Genomic DNA, 14,272 nt, shown 5'->3' on the forward strand with positions numbered 1-14,272 from the left:
AGAATATTTAGAGATAAATTTTCTCTATCCTAGAATTAAATTTTATAATTTTTTATTTATTAGAAAGAATTTGAGATTATTTATCAAATAATGATTTTGATCTTAGATTATTATACTCAAATATTTATCTCCAGAGTATAATAAAATTTAAAGTTTGGATTCTTTTGATTATTATTATTTCTCTGACTAAATGAAAAAGATTGAGGTTATCTATTGATATTGATGATTGTTCTACAAAAGATAAATTAGAGTTATTTATAATTTAATTTGATAATGAATAGATTAATTAAGAATAGTTAATATTTAGATAAAGTAAATTGATATACTTACTTAGAATAGAGACATTGATTTTGATTATAAGAAAAATATAGTTTTGATTTAGATTAATTTTTGAGTTATTGATTTTGGAATGACTTAATGATAAAATTTACTTCAAGAATTAGAATATTTAAGAGTTTGAGGGTTTGAGTAAGAAAATTTTGATGACTAAAAATTATGATATTAATTCTAATCAACAATGGTGATATTGATTTTTATGAAATGACTTAATGATGAAGTTGTATCGAGAATTAAAATATCAAAAGTTCAAGAATAAGATTGAAATGATAAATCTTCAACTTTTGAAAGTACGAATAAGAAAAAATATTTTTGAATTTAGATTGATTAGGATGTCATCAAATGATTCATAAAAGTATGTTTTCTTATCTTATGATGGGTTGAAATTAAGAGTGGTTAATATTTTAAAAAATAAATAAATGATGATGAAAAATAAAATTCTTATTCAAGAATTAAGATATTGATTTTCTTCTATTCACAAGAGATAGATTTGATTTTGATCTAGTCATGAGGTATTGAACATTATTTTATAGGGAATGAGAGCATAATTTTGAAATCTTGAAATATTAAAAATCTTTGAGATGTTGGCCTTGATAAATAAGAAAATGAATGGTTCCATTTCAGATAGATATTTGATGTACCGACTTTTTTCTTATGAAATAATTTAAGAATGAATTTATATCAAGAATTAGAATATTAAAATATTTATGGATGAGATTCAAGTAAGAAACTATGAAGACTCAAGCAAAAAAAATTTCGAGGATGAAATTTCTTTTAGAGGGGAAGAATGTGATGGCCCAGCCCGAGTAACAAATTCCAGCCCACAAAGCCCAAACGAAAAAAAAAAAAGAAGAAAAACAGAGGAGAAGAACTCCCAAAGGGAGTCTTCTTCCTCCTCTCGTCGGCTCCCAATCGGAGTCGGAAAGAGCCCCCCTCTGGCTCTATTTAAGAAGGAGAACCCTCCTCTCTTCCTTCCACCAAAGATCCGAGATCCAGTCGGCGGCAATCGCCAGAAAACCACCGCGGAGACCCGTCCCTGTGCCCGTCCAATTGCTCGCCAGAAAAGCCTCACCGGCGTCGGAGGTAAGCCTCCTCCCCTTCCTCTCTTCTCTCCTTTCCTTCCCAAGCCTGTGTGCACGCTCGTCGGCGACCGGAGTCGTCGGATTTTGTTACGGAAGAAACCTTTATTTTTGCCGTTTTTCTTTGATTTTCGACGCCGGTGGTCACCGTCGACCACCGGTTTGGCCCTCCTCTTGTCATTGGGTCGCCCCCCTCCTGCCAACGGCTGCCCCACGCTGGTTGCACCACCGGCCGGCCAGCCAACAGGAGATTGTGAGATCCCTTGTTTCGGCCTAAAGGAAGCCCGGGAAGAAGAAAAGAAGAAGAAGAAGAAGGAAAAGAAAAGAAAAAGAAGGAAAAGAAAAGAAAAAAAAGAAAAAAAAAGAAAAAAAGAAAATAAAGAAATAAAAAATAATAATATAATAATAATAAATAGGATTTTCTCTCCTCTCTCTTCCGTGAAGAAAAAGAAAAAAGAAAGAAAGAAAGAAAGAAAAGAAGAAAGAAAATAAAATAAATTAATTAATAAATAATGATATAAATAATAAAATATGAGAAAGAGAGTTTCTCTCTCTTCCCTCTCTCCCTTCAGCTTGAACTAGTATTTTCTCTCTCTAGAATTGAACTTTCTCTCTCTAAAATCCTCTCTCTAGATTATTTCTCTCTCCTAAGATTTTTTAGAATTTTGAGAAGAATGATGATGAATTTAAATGATCTTAGTGATGAATTTTTGATCTGAGATCACCGGACGGTACACCGACACCCACTTTGATCATATTAGGTATTTTTAAGATTCTATTTTTTCATGATTTTGTTGAATTATCCACATGATAATCTTAGCATGATTTGATATGATCGAATGAATTTGTTGAATCATATCGTCTGAGAAGTTCAAGATGAATTTTTTTCTCTAGAATTTTCTCTCTCTAAAGCTATTTCTCTCTCTATCAATTTTTCTCTCTTGATTGATTTATCAATGAGAGTTTCTTTTAATATTTCTGATCTAATGAAGAATCCTGATTCATGATTGTCAGACAGCGTACTGGCACCCACCTTGATCAGACCATGAATCTTTAGATTTGATCATCCATGATCCCAATCTAGCCATGACTTGATTTGATCATGTTGATTTCATCAATCGAGATATTGGATCAATCGTAATGTTGGATTGTGTCACTTGATCAATTCGAATTGTACCTCATGAATTCTCTCTCCTCTGATTTTCTCTCTCCACTTGATTTTATGAAATCGATGAAGAAACTTCGGTCCTATCACTTCTTATCCGATTTGATCTGATAGTCAAATTTTGGATCATTTAGGTCCTAATTAGATTTTGATTAGATGAAATTAGATGATCGGACCCAATCTAAACTATTGAAATATGGTATTCATATTCTTTCTAATTATTGAAATTGATTCTGTATAGGATTGTAGATGTTTGATCATGGGATATCACAATATGATCTACGAACAAAATTTTTGAAAGAAAATTTATAAAATTATGTGGATTTTTTGGAATGCGTTCGAGGTAAGTAATGTTTCACTTTTTCTAGATTTATCGGTAAATTATAATATATTTTTTTGACATGATTTGTGAAACGATGCATGAATTGGATGGATGGTATTTTGTTATGAAAATATCTTATTTTGAAATGTTATGATGAAGCATGATTGAACATATTGATTTCATGATGCATTATATTGATTGATTTCGATACTATATGATTATATATTTTATTATCGAAATTAGAATATGAAATATGATTTATGAAGAATTCTGATATAAGAACAATATGAATTGACAACCTGACTATATAAAAGACCCCGCCAATGGGGGCATATACGTTGGCAATTGATTCGTCCTGAGGGTTCATGTCGCCAGAGAGACCAACGACAAACTGCCAGAGAGACCAGCAGTTCCGAAGGACTTTGCTACCAGATGATTCGCAGCTCACCGCAAGATGATACGCGGTGTTATGACCCTGCCACAGAAAAAATATGGTCATAGCTCATAGTTGTCGAAAAGAATTTAAGAACGAAAGAAATTAAAATTTGGAAAGAAACTTAAATTTTTGAAAAAGAAATGAATTTGGCATGAATTATGTTGCATAATTGAAATTGATTTCGAATTGATGAACTCTATAGGCTTATTTTCTATAAATGATTATTTACTTAAATGCCTGATGAAATATGTTGAAAAGTGATCATTGCTTACTGGGCTGTCTAGCTCATTACCTCCTATTTTACTGTTTTTACAGATGTTGAGGAATTAAGATGATACAAGATATGAATGGAAGAGTGATCAGAAGCAGAATTTCTATGCTTTTATTTTCGGTTGAAAGTCTTATTGAATTTGATGTAAGAACTATGAATCATTGTTGAATTTATTGAGATATTAAAGAAAAATTTTAGGTTGTTATATTTTGGATTTAAGTTATTAACTAATTATTCCGCTGTTGTTTTAGGATAGTATGATAAGATGCCTTGCATGCTTATGGGAAGAGTTTTCTTTGAGTATGCGGCGGTTGCCATAACCCTCGATTCACAATCTCGGATCGGAGGTGTGACAAATTATATATGCAAACAAACTGCCACAGTTAGTTAATCCCATTCCTTTCTCAAATCTCTTTTGATTCTTTTTTGCTTGCTATGTTGTCCATAGATCTCTGACATCTTTCAGCCACCCATTAATCTTCGGATGCAACTTCAATAGATACCATAAGCTCCTGAGCATTTGACCAAGATATGCGAAATAGTTTTCAAATTGAAAGCGGGACAACCTGATCCTGTACCCAGCCTATTCTCACCATAACCTCTCCAGAGTGCAATCTATTTTCAGAACCAATCACTTAAAAACTTTAATTTTTTCTTTTGTGGCAGCTGATCTCTGGATGATTTTGTAAAAGGGCCAAAGTAAACGTCCTGATTGATGAATTTATAGGAGTTGACTATGAAGTTACCATTACCTGTGAGCTTCCACTCTGCAACTCTCAAGGGCCTAATAGGTTCCAAAGTTTGAAGAAGGGTCTTAGCCTTCTTTTTTTGTGTGTATCAAATGACTAAAAAATTTAATGCATCACCTCTTTCTCTTCCAATTCCAAAGGGGGGCTGCTAAGCATTGGTTTTGTTGCCCTATTATAGAGCTCTTAGAATAGTGAGGAAAGAAGAATAGGACTAACCCAAGCATTCTCCCAAAATCGAACATTGTTGCTATTGCCCAATTTGAAAGAGGAGCAGTTCTATGAGGCCTTTAGATCCTTAATGATGTGTCTCCAAATAGGGAGAGGGCTGAGAAAGATTTTCTTACTGTTATTCCAAACTTTCTCTTAGCATAGTAGGCGTTTCTGATCTAATAAGTCCAATGTACCACGTGCCGTTTGATAAGTTTCCAAGCCCATTTTATCAACAAAGTGATGTTTAAGTTGGCCATGTTCTTTGTACCTAGGCTGCACTTCTTCTTGTCTATGCACACATTATCCCAATTTACAAGGCATTTGAACGTGCTGATAACTTCTTTTCTTGTCCACAAGAAGGCCCTTCTCAGTTGATCAATTCTGTTCATTACCAAATGGGGGAGCTTAAAAACAAACATGAAGCAAAAAGGTACAACAATTAGTACTGAATTGCTCAAAGTAAGAGCTTAAAAACAAACATGAAGTAGAAAAGTAGAACGGTTAGTCCTGAATTGGTCCAAGTAATTTTACTGCCCAAGGTAATGATTTTACCCTTTCAAGTGTAGAACAAATTTTTTTGATCAAATTCTTCTTAGAATGATATTTATCCTTCCAAAAAGGTGGTCTGTGATTTGAATACTGCAAACTGTATCAAATAATCATTCTAATCCTTGTTTAAACATGGATTCATGTTAAATGAAATAATGTTCTTGGTACCAAGAAGTTAAAACAGGAAGGTTAAACCCTTATTCCTCTTTAACCTAGTTAAGAATATTTAATTATTTTGTCAATTTCTTTTTAACTTAAACAGAAGGAGCACCTTAATTTACTCAAGCATTTATTTTAGATAGAAATTTTTACTTTGTAACTATCTTTTTTTAACTTTTGAGGTTTTTTGGCTATGCATCAAGTTGAGAAAAATGAATGATCGAAATTTAGCTAGTGAGCAATATATAGTATAAACTATATAATTTTTAATTCCATATTATTTATTTTAATCTAAAAATTCTAAAATATATGTAAATTAAATCCAGCTAATTTGAGTGCTTCTAGTCTATAAATCAAACTGAAATATGATATCATAGCATTGAAAAATGATTAATTTTATCTTTATTTGATGCATAGGTAAAAGACATAAAGAATATGTGATTTTGGTTTTAGTCAATCTTAATGTCATATATTATCCTGAATGATGTTGATTTTCGCATTAAGAATTTCTTCATAATTTTTTTCCAGGAGGTATTTGGAACCAAATGCTCTCAAAAGCATTCCATGCTGTTTCTCTCTTTATATATATAAAATGTTTCATATTTCTCGAATTAGATAGTTGTTTTAGGCATCATTTTACATTTGTCCGTGTTTCCAGCATCAGTTTTCCTTTATGGCTATTATTACATATTCTCTTTTAAGAATTTAAGAGAGATATTAAAGTACAGGGAGTGGGATCTCTTTATGGTAGTTATTAGAACATTTCTAATGTAATTAGTGGGGACCATGAACAGGTGATCTTAAATAGATAATTCTTGCTTTTGTGGAATGATTAGTTGAATGCTATAAAAGCCTCACTTAATAATATGCTAGCTTGTAACCCGCACAATTCGTGGGGTAGATTTTTTTTTTTTTTTAATAAACTAGTTTTCTAGCATATAATATTATTCATATAATATATGCTTATACTAGATATGTTTATTTAAAGCATGTTAACAATATAAATTATTTTAAAAGGAAAAACTTTTATTAGATTAGTCCCTATAAAATTGGTTTATATTTTTGAGGCTCTTAGAAAAATAGAAAACAATCAGATATATATAAAAGATATAATAATACTTCCAAGGTATTTCCTTTTAGGATTTCTAACTTCAACTATTTTCGTAGTATTTGTTGACTTATAATAATTAGATTTTTTTCACTAAACAAATAATTGCTCCTCTCCAATTTTTCTTAACAAAAATTAATTTTTTTATTTCAAATTGTATATGAATTATTGTTATTTTTATAATCTTACTTTTTCCTCTCCTCTTTACAGAATAAAGTACGATATCATATTTATAGAGATATATATGTTGTTTGATTTATGTAGTGCTTTATTTTTAAATTTACAAAATATCACCAAAATTAAGCTACCCTTTGATTTATTTGTTCATAATTCTATGTTGATTCTCTTGCCTCTCTTTTTAGTTATTCTTTTGATTTCATCTTTATTTATAATTTTATGGTCTTCATCTCTCCCATGCGCTTTCCCCCTGGTGTCTCCCTAAAATGTGCTTCATCTCTCTTTTTTTTTTTTTTTATTTATCTTTTAGAAATCGTGGTTTGGAAGATTTTATTGTGCAATTAATGAAAGCCCTTAATTCCGATGGGATGGTAAAAGGATTAAAATAGAAGAGTAAATGCCATTATAATACATAGAGGTAAATACTATATATGGATTAATGCATAAGGGATTAAAATAGATGAAGTAAATGCTGTTATAATACATAGAAGTAAATGGTGTATATGGATTAATGCAGCGAGATAGTGAAAGGATTAAAATGGATAGAGTACATGCTGTTATAATATATAGAAATAAATGCTATAAAACTTCACAGCCTAGAAGTAAATGCTGCTATTATACATCGCGGAGTAGTATGAATATAGATGGCATCTGCCAACCTAGAGCCTCCATTTTAATATATAAACTAGTCGAAGACCCGTGCCTTGCGCAGGATCGAATGTACAAAAATAATTTTTCTTTTAGATCTGATCAGATTAAAAAATATTATATATAAATAATATAATAATATTTATTCAAATTTTTAGGATCATTTTATATTCTCAACAACCTATATAAATAGGTTTTAATTATAAGAATATAATAATATCATATATTAATAATATAATTTAATGTGAAGAGGTGTTCTTTTCAGGTGGTACAACAAAACTCTTTGAGAAGTTGAGTTGGCAATACTTCAATACTCTTTCACAGAATATTATTATTATTATTATATATATATATATATATATATGATTTATTATTGCTAATTTCACATGGCATCAAGAATCATATCATAGCTATGCTCTTAAATTTCTATATGCTCCTCCAAAGAGCAAATCAATGCAAGAAATCAACAACCTATAAAGGAAAAGAACTTACGCTAGGTGTCTAAAGACTAAGATGTCTCAAAATGAAAATCATAAATAACGAATTAGATTCCAAATATCTTAAATTCTAACCTTCTTTCTTTTTAGAATAGAGATCTCAATCGAAATCGTCATGCTCCCTAATAAAAATCCACTCTAGGTATGGCATTTAAAAAAAAAAAAAAAAAATCAAAAACCCCTCCCAAAATCCTTGAATATGTTCTTAAATTTCTATATGCTCCTCTAAAGAACAAAGCAATGCAAGAAATCCAACATTATATAAATAAAAAAACTTATGCTAGGTACTTAAAGACTAGGATGTCTAAAAATAGAAATCATAAATAATAAATTGGATTTCAATCAAAATTGTCATACTCCAAATTAAGAACCCACTCTAGGTATGGCATTTTTATGAAAAATTCTTCACAAACCCCTCCTAAAATCCATCTCTTGGTGTGATAAATTGGTGTGATAAATTGCTAAAAAGAAAGGAACAACAAACTAGATGCTTAAAGACTAAGACATCTAAAAATAAAAATCATAAACAAAATATTGGATTCCAAATACCTTAAATTCCAACCTTCTTTCTATTTAAAATAGAGATCTCAATTACAATCATTATGCTCTATGTTAAGAATCCACTTCAGGGATGGCATTTTTATATGAAAAAAAAAAATCTTCAAAACCCCCTTCTAAAATCCATCTCCTAGCTTGATAAATAACTGAAAAAGAAAGGCAAAAGCAAACAAGAGCAATAATTTGAATTTTTTGCAGAGATTAAGAGCAGAGAGAAGAGGACAACTAGAGGTTGGAGTGATTCACTATGTGATGGACTGGGAGCACCGATCACAACCATCCCTATGCGTGGCATTGGTGGCAGAGGGTTGGGGCTAGAGTTTTTATCGACCAATCTTACCTCTGGTACTGTTCTTTGTCGACTTTTTCATCGAGCAAGTGCTCCATCTTCCAATTCTCAGCTGACTAAATAGCACTAATACTGATGGCACTAACACCGATGAGCGATGGAGTGAGAGTGCCATCAAAGGGAGGGTTGAGATCAAAAGAGAGGGAAACCTTTGACATTAGTGGTGCCAACGCAGAGGTCCAAACAAAATGGGCTCTAAATCAGAATGTCGAAGAGAGATTTGGAAGCAAAACACTTGTTTCTCCCCATTTAAACTAAAGCTTCTAGATTTTCATCTCATTTAAACTGAAGCTTCTTGGTTCTTTCTAAGATGTAGTGGTTATGCATTGATACATATGGTAGATGGAGGCTCTGTGCCTCTATTTTAATATACATACATACATACATACATACATACATACATATATATGTATATATATGTATATATATTAGATTAGAAATATAGTAATCCAATTAATTTCCAAAAATTTGTCAATCAGGTTCCTATTAGGGTCCCAGGAATCAACATTTCTTTTACGTATCATTTCATTCCATTTGGGCTAACATGACCTGTGACCACAAAAGGCCAAACAACTTGCTAACCCCACAAAAAAAATTGGCCATGGCAACTTTTTTTGAATTTTTTTTTTTTGAACAAGTTTATTAAAAACAATACATGCCACAAATATTATAATACCCTTGGTCTTTTATTGAAGACATGCTTGTGTTCAAGCAAACTATAAACTTCCACCTCTATCATTAACCAACCCGTTTCATTGATACTTCCCAGCAATCTCGAGAAGGAGATTGCATAGCTCTTTGGGCTTTGAAAGCATGACCATATGACCAGCTCTTCAATCTCCTTCACCTCCACCTCCGTGCTTTGCTCGATCATCCAACGCTGGAAGTCCCCTTTAATGGCTAGATCCTCCTTGCACAAGACAAACACGGCTCACTGAGCCAAAGTTCTCCTTTGAGATCACAAGGGGATCATCGTTTTCCTTTTTTTTTTTTTTTTTGATGAACAGAAGGTTAAACCTCCAGCATTTAGTTATAGATATATAGTTTAGTTACAGAGGAGTTGTAACCAATCAGTACAGCTATGGTAGAGGATGTGTACACTAATTCCTCCCTAGGTGTTCCAGGAATTTCATGCTTTCACATGAACACTGTGTAAGCACCTCTAAACAGGATTTCACATGCATGAACACATTCTGCCTGAGATCTTAAGTGAATTAGCCCACTTCACGCCTCTGAAAGAAAGTTGATTCAAACCTCCAGAAGTCTTTATCAAACCTGATTGCAGGTTCCCCATAATTTTGGAATGCTCATATGGCTGTACCATGTACACATCTAGGGATCATAAACTTACTTATTAGATATATGCTCTAGAAGTCAGATTGATCGATACTTGTAAAATTTTTTAAGTGCATATTTTATACCGTTGACTTATAAATTAATAAAATTATTTTCATTTCCATTTATATCTATATTTTTAAGTGTCTGTAAATCATCCATTGAGTTAATGGGTATAATAACACATGTTCTCAAGAGTTTAAAATTTAAGACATGTATCATCAATAATTAATTCATAAATTGCTCCCGATTGTAGGATCATTATAGGGACAGTGCTTGATCTGGAGAGATTGGTGCACGATTACTTTCTTAGGATAGATGGGTCTTGAATTTATAGTATGGAGATACCGAAACGAGAGTGCAAGTACTTGTTAGGAATAAGGATACTAAGTGTGACCAAACATGAATAGTCACTAGATATCTACTTTTTCATCAATGATAAGTTTGACTGTACCATAACTTGGTCTCCTAGCCATACGGAATCTTGAGGTGTATGTTGACTGTAGTAGACTCATTGTAAGAATAGGATATAGGATGCGCATCAAGATGGATCTATCGATCTCGGTAGATGAGAAGTAGTCCTATGTAGATCATGACACTGAGTCCTAAAACCTATGGCCATAGCAATATGAATGATGGAAAGATATTTTCATAAAGTTTCATAAGTGGACTCAAGTCGATTGAATCTAATATATGACAAGAATGAGATTTGACGAGTTATCCTTAACCTCTGTTTTATCGGACTCATGATAGAAGAACTGAATCACACGGCAACTGGACCTAGAAATTTAATCATTCGATTCCGATGGGTTGTCACTACATACTGCTAGGTGTTACTGATGGATCGTGAAATCAATTAAAATTATCTCGATGATCGATAATACTAAATTGGATGAATTGGAAGGAATTCCAATCCATCAAAAAGGGTTTCAATGATATTTGTAATGGAGATCACGATATATTCCACTATCAAACAGAATTTAATCTATGGGAATACACAAATAAGGGTATTGGTTTAGGATTACATAATTGGGCTCCCGTGTCTGCTTGGTTAGGATTAATTAAATCTAATTTTGGATTTAAGAAAATCATGCTAGTACATGATTAAACATAATTTCTCCTGATTTGGGTTTCCTATTAGATAGGTCTAACCAAATCTAAGAAAGCTCATTACGAGCACCAAGAGTTGGTGCATCTTGATCTTTTGAACCATCTAAGGTGGATAAAGATGAAGGGGCGCCAGTGTTGGGGGGCTTGGCAACCCCCTATATTTGTTCGTGCTTTTTTCCTTTGCAGAAATAAGGAGCAGACGCTCCTTATTTTTCTCAAGGGATAAAGAGAGAGAGGGCCATGCCTCCTTTGTGGATAAGGGATAGAAGTAAGGGCTTGTGCCCATTTGAATTTGAAGAGGACTTATCCCCATGTGGATGAGGATAAGGGCTTGCGCCCTGTTTGAATTCAAATGAAGGGAGATAAGATGAGGGCCAGGCCCCATCTAATTTTTGTTCAACAAAAATGGCATGAAAAGTAGAGGGAGGGGGGCCCATATATCCAGAGTCCTTTTGCTTTAAGCCATTTGATGACTTAAAGTTCGGACTCCTAAGTTTCTAAATCTATACTAGGGCCCCTTGCCATAAGGTTTTATTCATTGAATTCTTAGAGCTCTCCTCTCATCTCCACACCATCTCCCTCTCCTCTCTCTCCTCCTCTCTCATGCCCAAAGGAGTTGGGCCGTCCATCTGGTGTGCTTGAAGAGTCGGGTGCCGGTCGATCTACACGAAGAAAAAAGAAGGCTGCAATCAAGGGTGATCGAGATCCTGTCGGAGATTTGATCGAAGGCTGATCCAAAGCTTGTTGATCCATCTTGGTAAGGCAGATTGAATTCGGAGAAAGCATCCTAATTCAGTCTGAGTGGATACCTATAGAGATCGGATGCGTGTGCGGCTTGACAGTAAACCTCAACTCTACGATCATCAGACAGTAGTATATCACTACTACGCAAAGGTATGATGCAATCATCATGGTGAAAATAATCAATTTAAAATATTTTTAATTTTTTTGATCTTAGATACATGATGATTGGTATAGATCGAGATGTGATCTCGATCGGATCGCATATTGGATCAAATTTTTAAATTCTACGTATCTTGATTTGATCGATCGATGTGTAATCTTTCTTCATTATCAACAAGGGGATCATCATCTTCAAACCAACGCACTGGCCTTACCAACATAGTAGCCACGTCAAGTCCTACCACCAACATGAACTTAGTGGACATAACATATAAGGTTAGAAATTTTAGGTTAGTTTGTTACCCCAGGTTTACAGAGCTGATACAACCTTTCCTTCATGTGATTGGGACTGAAGGTGATTGTCTCCAATTGATTTCATGGTCCTGGCTTATCATAACTTTGGTACCCTGAAGTGCTCCGGTGGATGCCTCATGATGAACTAGTAATCATATCAAATGAAAAGGTTATCAGAATTTCAAGTTTTCTTTTAGCATTTCTTTTCCTCTAATATTTGGATGAAAACATAGAACAAAACGTACCTCCTGTCCGATGGTGGAGAAGGGAGTTGCGGTGCTTGGCATCATTGCAGTAACAAAGATGGCGGCGGAGACCTTGTCTGCGAATTTCTCCATGGCAAGGGCAACGGTAAATCCACCAAAGCTGTGGGCAACAAGAACCACCTCCTCGCCGGATGGGATCGAGGAATGATCACCTCCATCAATGGTTCAGAGTAGTCGGAGAACGACCGGAGCTCATGGAGGCGTTGGGGTGCACCCCGCAAGCAGCCAGGTCGGGCACCGTGACTCTATGGCCGGCTGCCCTTAGCAAGGTGGCGAGCTTGTACCAATACCATGCTCCATGACACGTCCCATGAACAAGGATGAAGTGCTTCTTGCTCTCTTCCTCCATCTTCTTGGCTCTTTTTTTCCTGTTCTCTTTCTTTATCATGATTCTCATCTATTATCCTTTGGCTCCAGTAATTTGGCAAGAAGATCTTTTTCAAAGTTGTTAACTCAAGTTAAGTCACTAGGATGTCGACTCAGGTGATTGTTACCTATGCTTTTCGAAGATGCCAACTCAAATAAGTCACTGAAGATGTGACTCAGTTTTATGATGTACAGTGTTGTCATTGGCATTTTGAACTGGCAATAAGAGATGACAATCAGACCGAATCGGATCATTAACAGATCGAATCAATATAGATTGGATCAAAAAATCATCAATCTAAATCCGATCTGTTTATTAAATGGATCAAAAATTCAAATCTGAATTCGATCTGTTTATTAAACAAATAATCCGATCCGATTCATTTAACTAGTTTATTAAATAGATTAAATTAGGTTAAACGGGTTAAACAGATTAAACGGATCGAGTTAAATGGATCAGAAACAGGTTAAACATGTTTTAAACAGGTTAAAAGGATCTTAAATGGGTTAAACAGATTAAACAGATCAGATTAAATGGGTTAGAAATAGATTAAATTGATTAAATAGCTTAAATGAATTATTGACTCAATCCGACCTGAATATTAAATGGGTCAGATATTTAAAATCTAAATCCGATCTAATTATTAAACAGATTAAACGGATCGACCCGTTTATGACCTAAATCTATTTAGCCTAAATCCAAACCTATTTATGGTGGGTGAACATGAGTCGGATTGACAGGTCGGTCATATTTTGTCAGTCCTAATTGACATCCTGTAATGTGAGACAAATGATTAGTACAAAACATCCAAGTGAGTAGAAGAGTACAGATTCATCGTATGCACTATCCATGACATGATAGATAGCTACCCATCACGCAAGATCATATGCAGCCGTCCATCATATGATAGATGGTGCATATGATGCACCACAGCTTGAGGTGCACCATAGATACCACAAAATCCATGAGTAAAATTGCTTAGAAAACAAGAATGCTTCGCACCGGAGAATTTGATTTGCGATCACGATTTTTCATTTGGAGAAGCAAAGGGGGACCACTCAGCATAAGGGAGCATGAAATTAATTTCAAATCCTTGGATAGCTTTTCCTGATCATTTTTTTATTTTAATCCCGGCTATGCTTCTTATATATACTTGTGCCTCGCTCGTTTTATTATATGCTTATGTTAATTTATAAACACTTATCCTTGCCTTTTATGTACAGCTCGTGGTAGTCTATCAAAACAAACGAATCAAAACAAAATGCATGGGGGTTAACCTTGGACCATTAAATGGCACGGCATTAGAAGTTGGATTCATGACTTTGCTTTTCTTAGGCGATCAAACTCACCAAGATCTGATGACATTAAAGCTTATGTTGATCAA

General features: G+C 33.9%; 1 pseudogene; it reads right to left on the reverse strand.

Annotated features, from left to right (window-relative positions):
- Nucleotides 1-9,214: 9,214 nt before the first annotated feature.
- Nucleotides 9,215-12,999, reverse strand: LOC105037596 (methyl jasmonate esterase 1-like; annotated as a pseudogene).
- Nucleotides 13,000-14,272: the final 1,273 nt, after the last annotated feature.

This window comes from Elaeis guineensis, chromosome 5 (assembly GCF_000442705.2).
Source record: "Elaeis guineensis isolate ETL-2024a chromosome 5, EG11, whole genome shotgun sequence".
Taxonomy (NCBI): Eukaryota; Viridiplantae; Streptophyta; class Magnoliopsida; order Arecales; family Arecaceae; genus Elaeis; species Elaeis guineensis.